At 37.3% G+C, this 24,750-nt stretch overlaps 1 protein-coding gene and 1 pseudogene across 1 annotated transcript in view; one reads left to right on the forward strand and one right to left on the reverse strand.

Moving 5' to 3' along the window:
* Positions 1-24,750, forward strand: part of GPC3 (glypican 3) — a 423,057-nt gene that overhangs the window by 100,078 nt on the left and 298,229 nt on the right. The window lies entirely within an intron of this gene.
* On the reverse strand, positions 4,456-4,574 carry LOC120613428 (uncharacterized; annotated as a pseudogene).

The raw sequence follows: 24,750 nt of genomic DNA on the forward strand, positions 1-24,750 counted from the left end.
TTCAGGCTATACTACTTTAAACAGCCTCCTTTTTAGTCCCTGCATATATCTTGTGGGCCACCCAATGAGACCAGTTGGAAAGGAGAGATTTGGATTAGAAAATTTTCCCAGAGTGGTTTATATCTCATTGAATCAGGCTGAGCAGCTGTGTGATTTCAAACTCACTGCTTTCTAGTTAAATGATGTAGTATGTATTTCTGGATGTTTGGAAGTAAAAGTCATTGATCAAATGATCTCATATATGAGCCCTTTATATGAATACTCCTCTAGCCAGGGAACAGCCCAGAATCTGTCCTTGACATCTTATCTGTTTTTTCTCTTGTTCTATCATGGCCATTGCCGTCATTTGTCATGTCCTTTTAAAAGCAAGACCCTAGAACTTTACCTTTCAAATTAATATTCTAAAACAAATTTTGTAATGCTAATGCTTTGAATTAATGGCAGGGAACCAGAGGTGTATGGGTGATTTCAAATGGCAGATGATGAATAACTCATTTATATGTGACTTGGAAAGTCTTTATTCTTACATTGACTATGGGTGAGTCTGTTTTTGAAATTTACTTTCAAACTAAATAATGAAGTCATACTGTAATGGTCTGACTTGAGCTGCTGAGAAGCTAGCCTAATTTCCTGCAACCTGTTCCGTGCTGGGTAGAGAATAAAAACATTGCCTATTATCCAACATATTACTTACATAGCATCATTCTAAATGCAACTGTCATGTCTAACTGAAATATTTTATTTTGTGTCTTACAGCTATTTCTTTTTAGTTTGTCCTCAATAAATATGGAAGGGACCTCAATCAGAGGGCTTAGTAAGAAAAAGTAGGATAGTTGTATATAGGGAACTTATAGTGAAAGAAATATAAGGATGAAATGGAAAGATTAGGGTTCAGCGACATAATAAAATCTTTAAAAAATTGCATGGAATAAACGGGTTGAAGCAAAACCAAGATAATATGACATTTAATGTTCAACAAGTTATTGGTCAAAAAAATAAAAGTTCACAGAAAAAAGTAGTTTCCGTGAGATAAAGAAATTGGATGGTTTATGCACTTCCAAAATGCAATTGCAAAAGATTGGGCAGCCAGCAGATGACTATGGAACATGGAATGGGAAGGTTGTAAATTATTCTTGAAAAAGCAAATGAGAATAATCTTGTTCCTTGACAATCGGAAATATGTCATTGTGATTTAGTGATTTTTTTTTTGGTACAAATTGGAACCCAGGTAAACCTTGGGAGCTCTTCTTAGGTATCATAATTAGAACTGGGTCATTTCTATGCTTTCCAAGAGTCTGCTTCTGAAGAGCAGAGTCTATTTAGAAATTATGCTCATTCAATAAGTCATTATGAATTAAATCTTATGAATGTTTCTAACTCTGTTTTGGGGAAATTATGTATTTTCAGCCATTAGCACCTCTTGGTTTGAATAATGTAATGCATTCCATATATTTAAACCTGCTGCTTCCTTTCCACTCTATCATTCATTTTAATCTGTTTTAAGCTTATCTTTGTTTAGTTTAGAAAGTCTCTCATATCTCTACTGTATTAGGATTTGGTGAACGGGTTCACTTCACCTTGTCAATATCCATTATTATTTAGAGACTGATTATATCCCTTCTCAACCTTCATCTATTCAGACCAGAGTGCCTGAGGTTTGTAATTTGCCTTTGGATAGTAGCTTTTTTATCCCTGCTAAAGATATCAGCTATATTTCTCAAGCTTTTTCTGTTTGTTATTGATGGAGCCCACAATAGTATGATGTAACCCAGGTGAAAAAGCATCTTGCTTATACCTGCGGGTACCATTTTGTTCATTTTCCTACTTTACGGATGATTTACATCCCAGCAATATTCTTTGGATTTTGGGGGGAAATGTATGCATTGGGACTGGCTTAGTACTGCTTGTGCTTTTTGTTGACTTGCCTACCTGAGAGCCTGCTGAGTTGTCTGTGATATTTGTTCACTGGCAAGAGAATGCCAAAGGTTAGTGTTTATTCCTGGCATCATTTTTTAAATTCATTAGCCTTGCATTTTACTTTTGTGGTAAACTTCTGGGATGGTAACCTGCTAGGGCCCATCAGCCAAAGTTTAGAAGACTATGTGTTTGAGGTTCCAGCACTGTTACCTATGCAATTCCTGCCAGTTAGATGACTTTCACTAGGGCTACTTTATGAGGGTATAAAAACTCAGCAAATTTAGCTTTTTATTAGGCATTGCACAGTCTCTGTTTCAGGAAGACAGTCTATACCAGGAAACATAAGGGAAAGGAAAGAGTGTTTTCTTTGTGGGTACCTTTTAAACATGTTAGCCATTTTGACAGCACTAACTGAGAAAGGCAGTTGTCTTTCAGAAAAGATGGTTTCAACATCTGTGTTTAGGGACACAAAGCGAGGCAGGTAGTTATAAATGCCCTGGCCCCAGGGTGTTGAGCATAGGCACGTTTCTTCTAGGATTGATGCTATTCCCACCTGAGATTGCAGGAATCAGTGGCACCAAGAACCTCTTAAAGCAAAAATAGTTAAGCACCTACTGCAAAAATAGAACTGAAAGAAAAAAAGAGGCAGACTTTGAAGCCAGTAGGCAAATGATCATTGAAATAGCCAGGCTCACTTAAGTTGTGAAAACTCAGGAACAGTATTTGCATCTTTTTCTTCCTCCTTTCTTCTCATCTCTAGTTCCCTCGATCCCTATCCTCAAGGTCCCATTAAAATCCCAAAGCAATATAAGAATGAGGAAAAAGACAGTTGGGTGATAGGATAAATTATTTTAGTATTTTAGTTGCTTTCTCTCCCACTGCAGTGCTATATGTTGCATGAATAGTTTGAGCTGTAAAAGACCATGAATTATATTAACAAAAACAGGAATTTGTCTTTAATATTAAATGTTTCAGTGACATCAGGATGCCTGCAGAGGCAGTTAGGTGGCCATGTACAACTAGCTTTGTTTGGCAAGAAACTACATTTGCATCATTTAACATCCCCTTCACATTTATACACCAAAGGAGAATGTCTGAAACTCAAAGAAAAAATACACAGGGTTTATGGGTTTTTGAAACAGAAAGTTACAGGAAGGGAGCAGAAAAAAATGGCATAGATGATAGAGGGTCTGTTCATCCCTGTGGCAACAAAATCAAAGTTGTGACAGAAACAAGGAGCAAACAGCAAGGAAAAATCACCTGGGATCTAGATGAACAAGCCATACAACTACGGAGAAGTCCAAGAAAGCACCCTGCAACGGCAGAAGGTAGGACGGGGTGAGGACGTGGGGCTGCCTGGTCTGGCTGAGGCGGACATTGCTGTGGCAGCAGCAGCGACAGCCAGCTAGCAGCTACAGACAACTCTTAAAAGGGCCGTGTCTACAAAGAAACTTTCGTGGTGATGGACCTGCTCGCTCTGAGCATCGGCGCTGGGTAGGCTGTGCAGAGGGCACCAGGGATTTACAGCGGGACACGGAGTGAGGGCCGAGGGGAAACTTACTCTGTACAGAAGTGCTGGTGGTATCCATTGTTCCATTGTTGAGCCCTCTTCCCCCCACCCCAGTTGAAGGACTCAGCGCCACCATAGAGGAGGCGTCGCAAAACTGGATAACAGAGGTTGCTCCACCCAGAGGATTACCTGAAACTCTGCCTCCCCAACTCATAGCCCCACCGAAGCCACATCTAGGTGTATCCTCAACAAGTCAGGTGCTCCTTGCTGAGCAGTGCCTAGACTCACACTGGTGGCAGCTGGCCTCGGTTTCTGGTGTGGCCTCTTGAGGCAACTATAGGCACAGCATCTGTTCATTGCTTGCTGAATCTTAACAGGTGGTCCCAGAGGGGCACAGGCTGGGGCTAAACTTGGCCTGCAGCTGAACCCCTCTCAGGACTGTGTCACTGGACACGTACCACACAAAGCCACGCTAATAAGACCGGGAGACTTAAGAACTTTGCTTAGTTCATAGAAGCAGACACAGAAAGGCAGCCAAAATGGGAAGACAAAGAAGCAGAAACCATATGAGAGAAGAGAACAGAGATCCAGAAATAATGGAGTCAAGTAATCTAACAGATGCAGAGTTCAAAACACTGGTTATAAAGATGCTCAATGAACTTATGAGAAATGTAGATGAATTCAGTGAGAACTTCAACAAAGAGATAAAAAAAACCCATAAAAATAGAAATGGAAATTATAAAAGGGAACCAGTCAGAAATGAAGAACACATTATCTGAGATGAGAAGTATATTAAATGGAATAAACGAAGTGAATAAAGAAGAGGATCAAATGACCTACGTAGAAGATAGGAAAGCCAAGGACACTCAATCAGAATGGCAAGAAAAAAGAAGCCAAGACTATAATAATAATTTAAGGAGCCTATGGGTCACTATTTTTTTTTTTTAAGTTGCAGCAACCCTTGGTTGACCTCACAATTACAAGGACCTTGTCAGTTTACAATCTCTTATTTTTTTATTTTTTTTTTACAGCTACAGAACCTTGTCTTCCTAGGTGGCCTCCCATCCAAGTAATAACCAGGCCCAACCCTGCTTAGTTTCTGAGATCAGATGGGATCGGGCTTGTTCAGGGTGGCATGGCCGTAGACTGTGGGACACTATTAAAGGTAAAAATATCTATGTCATAGGGTACCTGAAGGAAAACAAGATGTTGAAGAGCTATTTAAAGAAATAATGATGGAAAACTTCCCTAACCTGGTGAAGGAAATAGACATAAAACCCCAGGAAGCTGAGAAAGTCCCCCAAACCAGGAACCCAAAGAGGTCCATACCAAGACACACTATAGTTAAAATGCCAAAGGTTAAATACAAAGAGAGAATCTTAAAACCAGCAAGAGAAAAGCAGCTACTTACCTACAAGGGAGCACCCATAAGACTGGCAGCTGATTCCTCAAAAGAAACCATGCAGGATAGAAGGGCTTGGCACAACATATTCAAAATGATGAAAACCCACGATCTACAACCAAGAATACTTTATCCAGCAAAGCTATTATTTAGAGTTGATGGACAGACAAAGAGTGTCCCAAACAATAAGCTAAAGGAATTCATAAACACCAAGTCACTATTACAGGAAATGTTGGAGGGACTTCTTTAAGAAGAAAAAAAAAGGATCAAAATTATGAATAAAAATGGTAATAACCACATATCTTTCAACAACTACCTCAAATGGAAAAGAATTAAGTGCTCCAACCAAAGGACAAGGTGGCAGAATGGATAAGAAAACAAGACCCCTACATATGCTGCCTACAAGAGACTCACTTCAGATTAAAAGAGACACACGGACTAAAAGGAAGGGGATGGAGAAAGATATTGCTTTGATGGACCTAGAGGGTATTGAGCTGAATGAAATGGGTTGGATAGAGAAAGACAAATATCGCATGATTTCACGTACATGTGGAATCTGCAGAACAAAATCAACAACAACAACAAACGTGGAAATAAACTCATAGATAAGAGAATATTCAAGGGGATACTAGATGGGAGGGGGATTGGGAGGACAAAAAAGGGCAATGGGTTTAAGAGGTACAAATGGATAGTTGCAGAATAGACATGGAGATCTAGAGTGTAGCATGGGGGAAGATGGTTAATAATGCTGTAATAAATATGTAAGAAGGAAGAGGGATACTAGATTTAATGGGGTGATTACTTTGTGAGTTATGTGGATCTCTGATCACTATGCTGTACAAAAATACAAGCAACTAATTGTCTATTTCAATAATGACAAAAATGACAAAAATATTAAAAATCTTTGAGGATAATGTTGTATGATGTGTCTAGAGACAGGGCAACCTACTATCATCTTCAAGTTTCTTGGGTATTAAATAGGGTTAAAACCAGTTTAAGGTCTTTCTGTCCTGTTCGGTCTTTCCTGTTGATCCCTTTGGAAGGGATTAACTATATCAACACCATTTTTTACTATTGTATGGTTTTCTTTCTTAATGTGAGGTAACATGATTCTACTGTGTACTGTACAGTTGCACTACTTGAGGATGATGATGTGCCACTTTATATCACGTAATCACTTTTTTCATCCTACTTTATATGTGATTAAAAATGTATGATCTCTTGCCTTGTATTTTTTATTCAACGGTTTTATATGTTTAAAGGAAAATTCTTTTGGGAGTACCAGTTTATGATGATGGTTGTAAATATTTGTTTGGCATCACCTATAGGTAAGGATGGTATATTGAACAAAAATGCATTGTGTACTTGTTTTGTGAGATATGTTATGAAAAGCACTGAGCACAATGCCTCTTACCTAGGAGGTGAGAGATGATGAAGATCTTAAATTGGGCAGTAGCAGTACAGATAGAGAAAAACTGGAGATGGGTGTGAGAAATGCTGGGGAAAAGAGAACTGATAGGACTTGATTGATGAGGATGAATGGGAAGAAGGAATGAAAGCCTTTTTTGTTTTTTACTTTAAAAGCTATTAGTAACTGAGAACTAGCACGGTGATATGACTAAAGTAGGGAAGTCAGTTGAAGCAATAAAGATTGTGGGGCAGTTACTACAGAATGAAAGATGATGACTTTGGTCATGTTGAATTTGTGATACAGTTCATGTCCAAGAGGGAATCAGAAATATTGACCTACAGTTCTGGAGAGAGGTTGAAACTTACAAGAGAAATCCAGGACTATCTACATAAGGTATCAAAATTGAAATCATTAAAGTTGGAAAGTTAGCCAAGGAATTGATTTTAGAAAAAGATCTAGCAAGGGAATGGTCAGAGTATCAGAACGGGAACCTTGAGAGTATGTTAGCATGGAAGGCAGAGAGGTTGAAGAAGGAGCAGTGTTAAATACCACAAAGAGGTAGAAAAGGATGGAGATTGAAGTGGTTATCATGTTTAGCAACTCCAAAGTCATTCATGACAGTTGAGAATCAAATTTCATTAGAATAATGAGCATGAAAGCCACATTGATTGGAGTTAAGGAAGTCAATGTTAATTCTTCTTCTTTATTCATTCATTCATTCATCTATCTATCTATCTATCTATCCATCCATCCATCCATCCATCCATCCATCCATCCATTTATTTATTTGTTATTTATTTATTTTAATTCTTTAATGATATTTATTATTTTAATTCTTTAATGTCATCAAGACATATTTGACATTCATTCATTCATTTATTCATTCCATTCATTCATTCATCTATCTATCTATCATCTATCTATCTATCTATCTATCCATCTATCCATCCATCCATCCATCCATCCATCCATCCATCCATCCATCCATTTATTTATTTGTTATTTATTTATTTTAATTCTTTAATGTCATCACATATTTGACTCCTTTCACCCCATGTACCTCCCCCCTCACCCCACCCTCTGGTAACCACTAGTCTATTGCCCAGGTCCATGGGTCTCCGTTTTAAATTCCTCTTTTAATGCATTTAAAGAGTGGAGGGGAAGAGAATATGGTAGCTTGGGACAGGAGGGAAGGAGAAGAGATGAGGTGAAGAAACAAATATTAAGACAGATAGGCAGGACATCATAGAAAATCATGTTTAATATCCTCAATTTTATCAGATAAAGTAAAGAGAAATGTCATTTGCTAAGAGTAAAGAGGACAGAATTGGGTTTGAGACTTGGGAAATTTGTGAAGAGCAGGAAATGGGAAAGGTTTAGGGCGGCTGCCCTGGGAAATGACAGGTAGTCTGTAAGATATAAAGAAAAAAATCTTGTTAAACATCAACCAGGGCTTAGCTAAAGTTAAGCTATATTGTGAGTTTGTACCATCAAAATGGCAAAATTTCAAGTGTTACTAGAGAAAGTCATGAAATTAGGAATGCGAGCAGAGAAAGTAAATGATTTGGGAATTGGAAAATTGAGGATAGAGTCACACAGTGAGGACTTTGAGGGGTCTACCAAGAGTACTGGATATTTGGATAAAGAAAAGTGATTACTTAAACCATACATTTTCTAACCATTCATTCCCTTTGAAACAAATGAAATTAATTGTTCTTCCAAATGTGGCTTAGAAAAAGAAAAGAGGATTCCTTCCACCCCATAACTTATTGCTGTTAGAGTGATGATTGGTACGTCATCACTAAAAAATCAGAAGTGAATTTCCATGTGTGAGAATTCATTGAAGCCATATGAAACATAAAGTGGTGATTTCTGTAGTTGCCCAGGACACTTATATTCAGAAAAAAAGTCATTCCTTCCCCACCCCTTGGAAAGTTCATGTTATTATTCTTCACTTGTTATTAAAGCAGGCTGTACTATTCAACCTTGAAATATGTTTGTGTTGCCATGGTTTGTGTCAATATTCTTTCCCATCATGCTTATAGTTGCTGTGTTCACTGAACCCTAGCAGGTGTGACCTAATGTACAACCTAAAGAAAGATGCATAAAAATATTTGTTAGCACTAGATTCTGTGTGTATTTTCAACAAAGTTATAATTGCGACATTTACTACTACCTACTACAGTCGATTTTGCAAAGCATTCCTTCTAAAACTTATTAGTTTTTCCTAGGCACCGTGCATTTGATCTAAGATGACTATTCTTGTGAGTGACACAAGAAGCTATTAAATCTAGCTTATATTTTCTGAAATGTAGAGGACTGTCATGTTTCACTCTAGAGATACCAGTTTCCTACTATTACATTTCCTCTTCAATTTTTAAGTGTGTGAAAAAAAAGGATGGGAATAGGGATGAAGAAAGGTGGGTAATGCTGAATACCAGAAGCCTTGAGCTCAGTGAAAGGAACTAGGAGAATCAGGCCTAATCTCATCTCTGTTGCACTTAGGATCTATGATAGCTATTTCTGGATGCTTTTTAAATTTCTCAGAACCTCTCCATGTGTTTTATGAAACCTTATCTGGTCCTCTTTGGTTATTAGCTGTAAAACCCTTTACAAAACCTCAAAGAGGTTTCTGAGCTTAAGTAGATACAGATTGGGGAGAATGGGGACTATATAGCTGTGTTCTGCTTGGCAATGGGCCCAAGAACAAAACCTAAGCTGAAAAATAAGTGTTGGCAGCAGAGGAGGGGAGGGAGGGTGCTAGCACCTAAGGCCCATTGAAAATAAAGAGGTCGATTAGAGGGATTCCAGAAAGGGCCCAGAACAAGGTGACTTTCTCTGATGTCTCCTTTTCTTCCAGCTGGAATTCATCTTCCCTTGCCTAGGAGCCTATTATTTAGTATCTCATATTTGTTGTTGTTGTTATATTTTAGCTCCTAATTTAAACATGCCTTATCTTCCCAAATAGACTCTGAGCTCTTGAGAGATGTGGTAACTTATTTGTTTCTCCCACAGCATCCATTCCAGTGCGTTGCCCATAGGGACTGCATATTAAAATTTGAATGAACAAGTGAATGTAGGTTATGCTATGCCATTTCTCCCACTGATCCTGCCAGTAGTTTTGGAGCACTAGAAGGGATTTTTAGGGATAGAAGGGATTTTTGAGATGAAGGCCTACCCTCTAGGAGGTGCCTATCTAGGGAGGAAGACTAGACACCAAAAACTGTTCTACCTGTGATTCCATAGGCTCCATTCAGTTCTGTGTTAGCATTGACTTGTTCATGTGTCTTTCTCATTTCTCTAGTTACAGTTTTAGGTAATATTCACTTTGCTCTGAACATTTTTATCTATTCTCCTTCAGTTATTTATTTTCCAGGCCCAGTAACCCAGTAATTCAATAATCTGATTCAGTGAGGTCTCATTGCCAAACCTGACAATGATAGTATCACACTCCTTCCTGGGAGTTGAGTTACTCAGGCATTTCAAGACTCAGGAGAATCTTAGAATAAATGATCTTATTCAGGCTCTAAATGCCTAGCCTAGGAGCCTGAGAGAGAATGGTTGGTTCTTTCCTCAAGTAGATTCAACCCCAGAGGGCTACTTCCATCTCTTATTTTCCTATTCCCTTTTCCTGTTCTGGTAATAAACTAGACAGGTTTTGTGACCATAGTTTGATCTCCAAAAACACAGAAGTTCTTTGAAAATGATTTTAGTTTTTTTGAAGAATATTGAAGTAGCTGGTTTGTTGAGATTTTTTTAAATCAGGGAATTCTATTTCCTGTATTTGCTAAGAATATTATGAATGAGTTAACATGTTACTATAGGTTAAGATAATCTAGAAATGGATTTGAAAAATCTATTTCAATTACCTTCTGGGTGCTTTTAGTGAAAATAATAAATTTCAAAGAATTAGGAGAGTCATAAAAATAAGTGTTATGAGGGGAGTACATCTCGTTTTTCACTTTCAAAATTAAATATGCACTGTGGAATTATGCACTGCCAGGGTCACTGCATTGCTTGTGGGCATTAATAGCTGCCATAGGTAACTTCTGAAGGAGGTGAAGGGGACCATTTCCCATAACACAGAGATTAAAGCATGCAATTTACTGAAAATATCCTAAATAAATAGCAACCTAATGCTCAGTTGTGCACTAAAAGGGATGTTGCTTTTTACAAATATGCTATTTACAATTTGCATATGGATACCCTGTTGAAACTTACATTTGCATATATAAGGTATTGATTTTGGTTAATGGAACATGAGGTCATTTCTCTTTAGTTTCTCTCAGTTTAAGTATAATTTTCTTTCTCTCCTTACTGTTCACATAAATAAAGGCAAAAAAATCACTTCAGGTGATTGTGTCTGGAAATACTACATATATTGGTCTATTTTTATTTCAGTTTTTCACATTTAAATTGGCTCTATAACTTAGTAATCAAAGTAGCTGGCTACTGCTGAAAACTAGAAATTTGCGTGAACAGTAATAGTTACTGTACAGAGCTACATAAATGGATCTAAAATGTCCTCAGTCACTCTCGTAGCATTGTCTACTAAAATCCGTGAGGACCAGAGTCCCTGGCCCATATGAAGTGGCTTGGTTGAACTTGTTGGTATATAATACAGTCAATTTCCTGGCCTTCCTAATTGTACTGAAGATTTAATGCCAAAATGGTACTAGGGCTTAATGAGATGTGGACTTCGGGTTTTTATAACTATCATCCTGGTCGCTTACCAATTACTGCATGTAAGTAAGATGGAAAAAGCACTATTTTACTGAGACAACAGAATCAACTCATTTACATCTGCGTATACATTTTAAAGTAAGCAAACTTTTTATAGTTTTTTGTTATAGCAACCAAAATTCAAAACAAAAATTTCCACCTTTCGAGTGCATTTTCCTGTGTGAAATATCCTCTTTTTGCCTCCTATTGAACTCATTAAGAACATACACAGCTCATTATAGAGTAGGTACCCCATGGAGTGGATTGCTTGTGACTTTCCAATATGAAATGACAATATTTATATGCATTTATTTTGCAAAGTACCACATGAAACAGCGTAACTTTAATTACATTGTTTTGTTTGCATATATGTAAAATAATAAGAATGGTTCTTATTGCCTCTCAATACTAAAATCACACAGTATAATGTTATCCCTTTTAGAAGTTATAGTTTCCGTGATAGGTTGAATTTTTAACTTATAGAGGGAAAAAACATTAATATTAAAATATCTTTTTATTTCGTGTAGGATGCAAGTAAAAAGACATTCCACAGATAACTATAATTGAATTTTATTGAAGGAAGAGAACTTGTAAATAGGACAACAGCTGGACACATTAAATTAAAAACAAAAAACAATACCACATTTAAAGTACTGGTGTCTAAGAGGAAGTTGATTGTGTACGCAGCATCACATTTTCAATACAAGAAGATCAGGGACAAACTTTTTCCCGTTGGCAAATTGTAATCTGTGTAAAAACCAGGTATGTTTCCTTAAGCTATTTAAATGCAAGGGACATTCAGAATGAAAGATGATACAAAATCAACACTAGATATTTTAGTTTCATTTCACTCACAGTTTGAGAGTTATGTTTCATACTTACATTTGAGTAAGAAACTTCCTTGCTTCATGAATAAAAATTTTCAACGACAAAAAAAAAAAGTCAAATCAAATGTTGGTAGATTGTAACACGTTTCTCCATAAATTGTCACCGAAACTTCAGAATTATACTCCCAAGAAAAAAATATTTTAGAATTGGGCAATGTATCTAATCTGTCAGTTACACTTGAGTTCAGGATAGACAAGACTGTGGGGATGTGAGCATTGCCTGTTCACACCGATTAGAGATGGGGCTGAATAATGATTAAGGCCAGGTGGGAAGGAGAGGCGATGGGAGTTGCAGCTGTTTGTATCTACCCACTGTCATGATATGCCAACAGCTGGAGAAAATTTTTACTATAAATTCTCAGGAGCTACTGTCGCTTAATGTGAGTCTTCCAGGAACACATACCAAATAATAGCCTACTTTCCTAATTCTCTTATGTGAAATTTCTTCAGAGTCAATCCCTGTGAAATGGGATCACAAACGGTTTTAGTCAAAACCGTGAAGTAAGTGCACTTTGGATTTCGTGCCCTTTAACCTTTCCTTCATCTTTCATCTCTTCTCCTTTCCCCTCCTAAGGTGCCCAGTATCTGATGCCTTTAAAATGCCACCCCAGCTGTGCTTATTCCTCCCACTGAAACACCACCACCCTGCCACACCCTTTCTAGAAAAATACCTTGTGATCAAGGTTTTCAGTCTATTGTCCTGTCCTCCTCTTCCTCTTCTTAAAGTTAGCTGGGTATTCCTGTTCTTTCAGATACTGTCTGCGGGAAGGGCAATGTGCCACAGTAATCAAAGAGGCTTAAGATATTATCTCGCATAGGAATGTTTTCATATTAACTAGGGCTGTGTGTGTGTGTGTGTGTGTGCACGTGCGCGTGCATGCATGGTGTGTGTGTGTGTGTGTGTGTTGATGCTGGCGGCGGTTGCATAGTGCCCTTAATACAAAGGAATGAAACATAAATGATAGCATTTGTCAGTTGTGTGGCCTTCTCAGCACTTTTCAAATCTCATCACTTGGCTGACCCCCTTCTCTGCCTGCTGAGGCTATCCCTGAATAGGAAATGTTTGCATCCATTTATTTCTGTCAGTTGGAAATAAAATTTAAAATAGTTCTTGGTTGCCCATTGGAGCTGAGAAGAAACTGTCAAGATTATCAAAGTGTTCATTCTTATTTAGAGAGATGACATCATTCTTCAAAATTCTTCTTCTTATGCTTAAAGAAAATATTTTTCCTTAGAACATTGGTCGGAGAATTGAGACCCAGATTCATGGCCATTCTGTTGACAAGGGGTTATTGCATAGATGTTTTATTTGCTGTTTCTAGGGGCTTATCAGAAATAATTGAGTAGCTGTTATTTTCTACATGAGACCAATTACTATTGACCCAGCTTTGCTTATTGTTTTCATTAATGTCTAATATAGAATGAAAATGTTGCTGAATGTTCTTAGAATTGACATGAGAATAGCAGTGCTAAGAAGTGAGTGGATATCATTTGTGCTTTCCTAGTGCTGCTAAGCACATCCAGTGTTCAGTGCCAAGAGATTTGTAAACAAAAGCACCTTCAGTATGCAAAAATCAAAACTACCCAAGCAATGTTTTGGGGTCATGAGGGGTGGGGAGAAGTAGTAGCCTGCTGTGTGCAGTTGTGCAGGTTGTGCTTTGCACATTAATATCACAGTCCATGTGAAAGATACCCACTAGAGTTGTGCAAAGCACAACCATGTGTGGAAGCCTAGGAGTCAAGAGGACAGTTTTCGACTCTTCTGTGATTAATGTAGTCAAATTAAAAAAAAAAAAAAAGATTAGACAGCAAGGTCGCTGTAATTTATGACTTGACACCTTATAAAGGCGAGAGTTGCCTGTTTTACTTTTGTTATATGGTCTGTTGGTTAGACATTAACTACATGTTGATGCATCTTTGTGCTGCCATCTAGGAATGATTTTATTTCTGCAGTGGGAGGAGACTGGTAAATGATTTTTTGGCATACGCTGATTAGACAGGAAGCTAAGTATTACTTATTAAATAAGTGTTCCATTCTTCAAAGGTAGAGTAAAACTTCTCAATTACTGAGTGGCAAAAAAAATCCTTTTCCTTAAATACCAAGACTGTAGCCAATAAAGAGGAAATGCAAGCTTATAGTCACATGCAAGACTAATTTATGAGTTTGGTTTAAGGAGTTGAAAACTGTTCTTGTATGACTTTAGGCTTTCCTCTTTCAGTTTATTTAAATATTTCTAAATATATTTTGTATCATCTATGATGCAGTCCCCACATAAACTAGTAGAGAAGACATAATGAAAGTTTAGCTGATCAAACTTTGGGGTTGTTAGTCTTGTAGAAACAAGAACTAGAAGTTGAAACTTTACATAGAAACTGGCCAGATTCTAGGTCCTAGAATTCAAATTTCAGATATGCTTAGGTAGGTTTTATTCTCGTGATTAAAATTAAATGATCCCACTCATAGTTCCTCTCTTTTTGAGAGCCCAGCAGCCCCAAGTTACCCCAGGTTAAGAGCAACCAGACTAGATGCAGATTAATTATTTACTCTGATGAAATTATAAAATTTTAAGCATCTATAGTTTTGTGTTCATGCAGATAAAGCTTCCTCTCAGGCAGGTTAAAGTAAATATTCCAAAAAACTTTTTAAAACTGAGATTTACCATGTGTATTGGAAAATGAAGCTTAAGAGGCTTTTAACACTGATTCCATAGAAACTCCTATAATTAACTTGTAGTCAACAGCAAATCTATTGTTAATCCAATTTGAATTAGAATCCCGGCTCTATCCTTTCCTAGCTAGTCAACTCTAGAATAGTCAATTCATCTTCTTTCTTTGTTTCTTTCTTTTAATTTTTGGATGGATTTTGCATTTTTGAATGTGGATTTTTATGGCGCGCAATTATTGGCGGCGCGGCGCAAGGCAGCAGCAGCGCGTAAGGCGCGCAAGCGCGCAGCAAGTAAGTGCGCGCAAAGTGTCGCCCGCCCGCCGCCGCCCGCCCGCACGCCGTCACGCCCGCCCGCCCGCCCGCCCGCCCGCCCGCCCGCCGCGCACGCCACGCCAGCGCCACCACCGCCGCGCCTTACGCGCCATGCGCGCCAGTTTTGTTTTGCGCCATGCGCAAAAATGATTATTGTCGATTCTAAACACCGACCGCCCGCGTTCACGCCGCCCACGCGTCGCCGCCGCCGCCGCCGCTCACGCCTCACCATTCACGCCTCGCCCACGCCTGCCCAAACACCAAAATGCAACGGCAGGCGCGCAAGGGTGGCGGCAGGTGGCAGGCGGCAAGGCAGCAGAAGTGCGGCAGCAGCAGCAGGGCGGTGGCAGCAAAGGGCAAGGGAGCAGTGGTAGCGGCAGGCAGCAAGGCGCAGTGGGGAAAAGGCAGGCGCAAGTGGTAGTAAGGGTTTTCTTCTTCCTCCTCCTCCTCTCCTCCCCTCCTCCCTTCCTTCCCTTCCTCTTCCTTCCTTCCTTCCTTCCTTTCTGACATTATTAATGAAATCCAGTAAGTTTCAGGTGTACAATTTAACAGTAAGATGTGTGTGTGTGTGTGTATAATTGTGTGTTCACCTCTCATAGTTAGATTTCTTTCTTCTACAACATATTTGACCAAAAGGGTTAATTCATCTTTCTCATGCAGAGTTTTCTCATTTTTAGAATGGGAATAATGATAGAATCTTTTTCATAGGAATGTTGTCAGGATTAAATAAGATAATGCATCTGAAGCACTTAGCATGGAGCCTGGCACATAGTAAGCACTCACTAACAGTTATCACAATTTTTAACTGTCATGATAGTTTTTCCTTTTTCTTTTTTCACATTTTATTTTAAGATGTTTTTAATTAAAATATAGTTGGTATAAAATAGCATATTAGTTTCAGGCATACAGTATAGTGATTCAACATTTATATACTTTATGATGTATTCACCACTCAAAGTCTAGTAACCTTCTGTCACTGTGTGAAGTTATTACAATATTATTGACTTTTTTCCTCGTGTTGTATACTAGGTGTCCATTGATAGATGAATGGATAAGGAAGATATGATACACACACACACATGCATACTAGAATATTACTCAGCAATAAAAAAGAATGTAATCTTGCTTTTACAACACGGTTCAACCTCTAGAGGGTATTAATGCTGAGTGAAATAAGTTAGACAGAGAAAGACAAATACCCTGTGATTTCACTTATATGTGGAATCTAAAGTCAAAATAAATGATAAGCAAAACAAAACAAAAACAGACTCATAAAAACTGAGAACAAACAAATGGTTGTCATGGTAGGTTTTCCCAGTGTTCTCTGAATGCCACTTATTTTCTGGCCTCTCTCATTTAGCTGTGAATACTTTCAGGAAAGGACTATGTCTGCCTGATTCTCCTTTGTGTTCTGAGCACCTAGCCCAGTGACTGTTATCAAGTGAGCACTCTGAGCCTCAGTTTCAAAATCTGGAAAAAGGGCAATATTAATGGCAGTTCCCCTTACAAGGTTGTTATGAGGACTTAAACTATTCACATGGATGAAAGCCCCAGTGATTCACATATGTACTAGGAATTTACTTCCACTTCTTAATTCACAGAATTGCCAAGGGTCCAATGATATAATGCTAGTAGTGTTTCGCAAACTCAAAATTTTGACACACACACACACATATATATACATACATACATATATATATATATATATATACACATACATATACATATATATAGACACACACATATATATACATACATACATACATATATATACACATACATACATATATATACATACACATATATATATGTGTATGTATATATATGTATGTATGTGTATATATATGTATGTATGTATGTATATGTATGTGTATATATATATGTATGTATGTATATATATGTGTGTGTGTGTCTATATATATGTATATGTATGTGTATATATATATATATGTATGTATGTATATATATGTGTGTGTGTGTAATATATATATATATATAATGGTTGGAGACAGTGTTTGTAAATCACTCTTGAAAATTACTCTTTGTCAGAAACCTGAAACCTGCACAGACTCGTGCTGTCTCTTTTCCAAGCCCCAGACCTTGTTTATTAAAGTCATTCACTACCATCTGAAGCAGCTGGAACTTTCCCCTTCATCTCTACCCCCATGTATACAAACTGGGTCTATGGGTCCCTGGCAGAGCAAAATTCCTTGAAAATAGCTTTTTCTTCACCTAGGTACGCACCTGGGCCTCCTGAGGGAATTTGTAGGAAGAACTGAACCACAGGGAATGTCAGTCTGAAATTGTTGCTCTCCAGGAACCCTTCCCTCAGGCCCAAAATGTCTGCCTTCAGAAATCCTCTCCAGGAAGGCTGGCCAGGGAGAGCAGAAGGCCTATATTGTTGGGATGTGTCCTGAGAATGAAGCCTTGAATGGAAGATGAGGGCTCCTGAGTAAGGTTCCATGGTTAATCAGTTTGGGAAATGGTGGGTGAAACCTAGCCTTAAATTCACTAATGTGTGATTTTAATCTCCGAGAAATATACTACATAGGGTTTCCTAAAGTTACTAGACTAAAAGACTTATTTGCCAAGTTGTAGTGTATGGGACAAATGTTACCTGGAACCTGCTATTGGACATATTGTCCCCCTACCCACCCACCAATGAGACTCATTCTGATTTTCATCTTCCGAAATGATATCCTTTACATTAAGATACTGACTGAAACCTTTAGTTTTCAGTCACTCAGGAATGAATCTTGTCCCAAGCCAAAACACATTGAGAGATGACAGTAGTGCCCAGTATAATTGGAGCGGTGATAGAGGTGGGGCTGGTAAATGCAGGAGTGGGCAGCAATTAGTCAGAAATTAACCTGGCCCTGGACTAATGCTGGAGTGGAGGTAGGGTAGGGGAAAGATCAAGAGAGGGAGAGACCATATGCCATCAGGGCCCCAGAATATGGTAGATGCCAGGCTAAACAAGAGGGAACTGAAATCCAATCAGGGGACTGCTTGCCAACCAATGCTTTTTTCTAAGTGGTCCACCCAGAAAGGGTACCTTTTGCAATCCCTCCGTTCTTTTTCCATCTAGATGGCACAGAGAGGGGAGCTTTTTCCTACTGTGCATAAAGTTACACTATGTGCTAGCAGTAGCCATAAGGGTAATTACAAGACATGGTGTAAAGGTAGAAGTGTATATTTGGTATTAGAGAAGATGGGTGGAGGGAAGATTAGTGATTGTTGGGAATTTTCTCTGGATAACGACAGAGGTGCTCCTTCAGCAGGCTGCTTTCCTGAATTGCCCATTGTTCTACTTATTAGCCTCTATACATAAGGCCCAATCTCTGTATCCAGATATCCATTCATCTTGATAATAATCTGATCTCCAATTTACCATACCATCTCAGAATATTGTCTGGAAGACTAAATTATCTCCCCAGCTCTGCTAACCCACTCTTATAACAAGGCTGGCTCCTCTTCCCTCCTTTTATCCTTTTATTTATAAGAACTTTTTAAAACAAGAGCTGACAACTTTATTGTTCAGGAATAATTGCCAAAAGGCTTAGTGGACTGTACTTGCCAGTAAAACGTTATTTGCTGGTTTGGGAAATGGGCTTCTCTGCTGTAGTGTGTCATTCCAATTATGTTGTTGTATATTGAGCTCCTGATTTGTGCCTGGTTTTGTTCTAGGTGGGGACATGATGAACAATGGAGGTGGCTCATTTGTGTGGTGGTGCTTCCTCATTTGTCTGGGTGCTTTTATATCTATCATCTGGGCCTTCTAGATAACCCAGCCTACTTCTTTCATCTTAAAAGTGAGGAATCAGGCCTGGAAAGAGGATATGACTTTCCCAAGATCACACTGTGGGTTGGTGGTAAGGGCAAAATAGAATCCAGCTCCCTGACTCTGAGGCCAAGACTCTTGAACTCATAGCTTTTGAGACTGAACTCATAAGACAAAAAGGGAGATTATATTCATATATGAAAGTTTTCTAACATAAAATTTATATAGATAGATATACCTAGCAGGAACCAAAGAAAGATAATTTTAAAATACTTCAATATATATATCACATCTTCTTTATCCATTTGTTCATTGATGGACACTTAAGTTGTTTCTATATCTTGGCTATTGTAAATAATGCTGCAGTGAACATAGGTGTGCATATATCTTTTGAATTTGTGTTTTTGTGTTCTTTGGATAAATGCCCAGAAGTGGAATAACTGGATCATATGGTAGGGCTATTCTTAATTTTTTGAGGAACCACCATACTGTTCTCCATAGCGGCTGCACCAATTTACATTTCCACCAACAGTGTACAAGGGTTCCCTTTTCTCCACATCCTCTCCAATACTTGTTTCTTATCTTTTTGATGATAGCCATTCTAACAGGTATGAGGCGATATCTCATTGTGGCTTTGATTTGCATTTTCCTAATAATTAGTGATGTTGAACACTTTTTGATGTGCCTGTTGGCCATCTGTATGTCTTCTTTGAAAAAAATGTCTATTCAGATCTTCTGCCCATTTTTAATTGGGTTTTTCTTTGTTGTCATTGTTGAGATGTATGAGTCTTTATATATTTTGTATATTAACCCCTTATCAGATGTGTGATTTATAAATGTCTTCTCCAGTTAAGTAGGTTGCCTTTTTATTTTGTTGATGACCTCTTTTGCTGTGCAGAAGCTTTTTAGTTTTATGTAGTCCCATTTGTTTATTTTTGCTTTTGTTTCTCTTGCCTTTGGAGTTAAATCCACAAAAACATTGCTAAGATCAATATCCAGGAGCTTACTGCCTCTGTTTTCTTACATGTATTTTATGGTTTCAGGTCTTACATTCATGTCTTTAATCCATTTTGAGTTAATTTTTGTATATGGTGTAAGATAGTGGTCTAGTTTTATTCTTTGTTATGTGGCTGTATAGTTTTCCCAACACCATTTATTGAAGAGACTTCCCTTTCTCCATTGTATGTGCTTGGCTCTTTTGTCATACATATATGTTGTATATATATATCGTATACATGTAATGGAATACTACTCAGCCATAAAAACGGTGCAGTCTTGCCATTTGTGACATCATGGATGTACCTTGAGGGTATTATGCTGAGTGAAATAAGTCAGACAGAAAAGGACAAAAAAACGGTATGATTTCACTCATATGTGGAATTAAAAAAATAAAAAAATGAACAAACAGAACAAAAACAAATTAATAGAAGCAGACAACAGATTGATGGTTATCAGAGGAAAAGGGGGGTGAAAGTAGGGTAAAATGGGCAAAGGATGTCAATTGTATGGTGACAGGTGGAAACTAGACTTTTAGTGGTGAGCACAATGTATATACAGATATCGAATGATAATGTTGCACACCTGAAACTTATAATGTTATAAACCAGTCTTACCTCAATTTAAAAAAAAAAGAATGAAAAATAGTTTTATAAACTTCATATCTAAGTTAATTAAACAAGCTTTTATTGATTTAAGAAGCCAGTTAATCATGTTCACGATTCATTTATAATTAGTTTTACATGATATAAAAATAGTTGTGTTACAAGCAATAGACGAAGGAAGAAGAAGCCAGAGAACAAGAAGAATATGGTGGAAGAAGGAGAATTTACAGAAAAGAAGCAATATGTGCGTTGTGAGGAGGGGTAGATAGATTTTGGATTTGTCTGCACAGAGATGATAGTTGAAGAAATGAGAGTAGGTGAAATTTCTGAGGACGATCTAAACACAAACATTACATAGTAGATGATTAAAACATCCATTTCTACTTATTGTATATCTTTTTTCCCTGAGTTCAAAGTATTTTACCAATGCATGCAGTAATTATTGATTCTCTAAAGCATATATGAGTTAAGTGATGTTCCTCAAACCATAAATCGGTGGAGATAGAGCCTAAAAGTATTACGAAGCTCTGTGGTCATATAATTGACTTATTTGAATAATATATGCTTATTCATGTTAGTCTTTGCTAATTCATCTGAAGTCTAGTTTTTCTTAATCGAGTTTTAGTTTTTCGTCTGTTAAAGTTAGTACATATTCACTGTAGAAAAATTTTAAAAATATAAAAAATATGAAGGACATAAAATTCATACCATCATCCTGCTATCAAAGGAAAATTGCTATTAACATTTTAGTATTCCTCCTTTTTCTATGCATTTCAATACCTTTTTTTATTACTAGAAAGCAACAATATTGCAGAAAATTTGGAAAATTCAGAAAAAACATTAAAAAGAACAGTAAAATTACCTGTAATCACACTACCCAGTAAAAATTACTGTTAAAATTTGGATATATTTCCTTTTGGTCTTTTTTTTCCCCTTTGCATTCACAAAGAAAAATATATTGTTCTACCAGAATGTGATTATGCTTATATACAGTTGGATACTTGCTATTTTCACTTAATATTAGATTATGAGTATTTTACTATGTTATTAAATATTCTTGAAAACATTTTTAATGGTTGCATAGAGTTCACTTGTGTGGGTATACCATAATTTATTATGGATGAACTATATTTTATTTACCATTTATACCAACAATGTATGAGAGTACCCATCGCACCACACTTATTGTCATTGCATTTTACATTTTTACATTTTTACTAATTTGCTAGGAGAATGTTGGAATCTCATTGTTTTACCTTTTTTTTTTGATTACTAATGGCGTTGAACTTTTTTTAAAGCAGCTCGATTTTTACATGTGGCTTTCAACACCTCTGAATGCACAGCTTCTATTCAAAACCTTATATATGTGTCGAGGACTCGGCTCCAGTTGTGACAGAACAAAAATTGCCTTGCTAATATGTTTTATATAGCACTGGGCTAAGTGCCACAGCTGATAAATAAATCATAAGCTCCCTGACAACTGGGCCCATATCTTAATCATTTCTGTATCTCCCATAGCCCCCAGCCAATGCGATAGAAAGAAAGCCTTAATACATGTTTGTTAAATGGATATAGAGGTGGAGCTTTTATGAGGGTCAATTTTAAGTTCCTAAAATAGTTTTTGAAGTCTTGACATGTAAATAAAGAATCCCTGGAATTAAAATTTAAAAGCATTGTTCAGTACTCAATCTATTATCTTATTTTACAAGGAACAATGAAAAAAAACTGATCCTTTCATACAAGAGAACTTTTTGCCAAAAGGAGCCCTTTTGCAACCATGATATCAAATCCATAAACATAGCACCACCATGAAAGAGGAGAGTCAAAAGCAAAGCTACTAGAAATGACTAACTGGCTGCAAGGAAAAATGAATGGATAAGAAGAAATAGGAGGGAAAAAAGAAATATGGAATCTGGAACTATTTTCCCTTCACATTCCTACTTGGTAAAAAGTTACAGAACATTAAATCCTCAAGGACTAGTAAAGATTGTTGAGTCCTATCCCTTAATTTTTCTGATAAGGAAATTGGGCTCAAAGAGGTATACTGACTTGGCCAAGGTGATGCAGCTTGTATAAGAGCATAGCTAGGCGTGAAATGAGTGTCTTTTTCTATGAGATCTTCCTTAATTATCATCCTACTCCCATCCATAGGCCCTGCATCAGTACAGTCCAGCAGTTTGGGTTTCCCCATCATCCTTGCCAGCTCTGTACATTATACATGTCTCTCTCTTTCTTTTAAATTGAGGTGTAATTAACATACAACATTATATGAGTTTCAGGTATATAGCATATTGTATATATTGTGAAATAAGTCTAGTTCACATCCATCAGCATACATAGTTACAGATTATAGTCACTATGTTGTGTATTAAATCTCCATGCCTTATTTATTTTATAACTGGAAGTTTGTACCTTTTTGACTCTTTTCACCCATTTTGTCCCCCCACTCATCTGGCAGCCACCAATAATCTGTTCTCTGTATTTGTGAGTTTAAGTTCTTCCCCACAACCCCGTTTTTTAGATTCCAGGTATAAGTGAGGTCATATGGTATTTGTCTTTCTCTGTCTCACGTATTTCACTTAGCATAATGTCCTCAGGTCTGTCCATGTTGTTGCAAATGGTAGAATTTTCTTTTTTATGGACAAGTAATATTCCATTGTATATATGTATCACATCTTCTTTATCCTTTCATCCATCAATGTGCACTTAGGTTGCTTCCATGTCTTGGCTGTTGTCAATAATACTGCCATGAACATGGCAGTGCAAGTCTTTTTGAGACACAGATTTCATTTCTGTATATTCAGAAATAGGATTGCAAGATTGCGTGGTAGTTTTATTTTAAATTTGTTAAAAATTTATTTCTAATTAATTTTTTTGGTGACATTGGTTAACAAAATCTAGTAAGTTTCAGGTGTACAATTTAACAGTAAGGCATATATATATATATTGCACTGTGTGTTCCCCTTTCTGTCACCACATATTTGACCCCTTTTACCCCATCTACCTCCCTTTGCCCCCCTCCCCCCCGACCCTAGGGTAACCACTAGTTTATTGTCCATGTCCATGATTCTCTGTCCTGTTTGTTGCTTTTAGGTTTATATCTCACATATAAGTGATATCATGTGGTTTTCAACTTTTTCTGTCTGACTTATTTCACTTAGCATGATTATCTCGAAGTCCATCCATGTTGTCGCAAATGGCAGTATTTCATCTTTTCTTATGGCTGAGTAATATTCCATTGTATATATGTACCACGGCTTCTTTATCCAATCATCTATCGTAGGACACTTTGGTTGCTTCCATGTCCTGGACACCGTGGATAATGCTGCTATGAACACCAGAAAAAGCCTTTGACAAGATACAGCATCCATTTATGATCAAAACACTTACAAAATCGGTATAGAAGGAAAGTACCTTAACATAATAAAGGCCATATATGACAAACTCTCAGCCAACATTATACTTAATGGAGAGAAATTAAAAACCTTCCCTCTAAGATCAGGAACAAGACAAGGCTGTCCACTGTTATTCAATTTAATTTTTTTGAGGAACCTCCATAGTGTTTTCCATAGTGGCTGCCCCAGTTTACATTCCCACCAACAGTGCACAAGGGTTTCCACATATCTTTCTTCTTGCACTTGTTACACTCAACTATAGTCATTTGTTCCCATATTTGCCTCCCCAGGAGACTCAGCTCTTTGAGGACAAGGACCAAGTCATCATATCTGTAACCCCAGTCTTTAGCATAATGCTCAATGTATCCAGTTGCTCAATGTTTTTTGATGTAGAATATCACATTGATACCAAAGCTGTGTTGGTTGTTATGTTTTGATGTTCAAGCCGTAAGCATCTGAAAATCTTTCTAGTCCTATAAATTTGCTAGGTATCTCATCACTCACAATAATTTCTGCTTATTGATAGGGTTTTGTCATAAGGAATGGTGCACTTGGAAAAGAGAAAAATAACTATTGTAGAGAAATGACAACTGGTTGGAAAAAGAGAATATGAAGGAAACAGAGGAGAATAGGGAAAACTGAGAAGGCTGGAGGAGGAAGATAGTGGATAGTAGGCGATCCTAAAGGAAATGAACTTTTGTTGTTAACCATAGGCTGCTGTGTTATATGTTTTTGTATGTACACATTAATCGCAGTAGTTCTTAGTGTGTTATCACAACCATTTTACAAATGAGAGAAATGAGAATTGTTAACTGACTTGCTCAGGGTCACATAGTTGTGAAGTGGTAGAGCTGGAATCCAAATTCTTGTCTCTTTGATTTCAAAACCTCTATTTTCCATTTTTTTCCCTAATACTGCATGTTGCTTCTCTCTGTATAATCTCTCTGTATAACCATTAAAAGGAATAAAACATAAGAATGCCTTTTTTTTTAGAATTTAAAAATGACATGTTGCATTTATCCCATATTAATGATATGCCATATCTTCCTTTGAGACTTTCCCCTAAGTTTTCCTGATCGTTCTTAGCCCTTTGGATTTGCTTATTTATGTAACATTACCTATGAAGTATCTATAAGGTAGGGTAAAG

The sequence above is a fragment of the Pteropus medius genome, unplaced genomic scaffold (assembly GCF_902729225.1).
Source record: "Pteropus medius unplaced genomic scaffold, Ma_sr-lr_union100, whole genome shotgun sequence".
In the NCBI taxonomy this organism is placed as follows: domain Eukaryota; kingdom Metazoa; phylum Chordata; class Mammalia; order Chiroptera; family Pteropodidae; genus Pteropus; species Pteropus medius.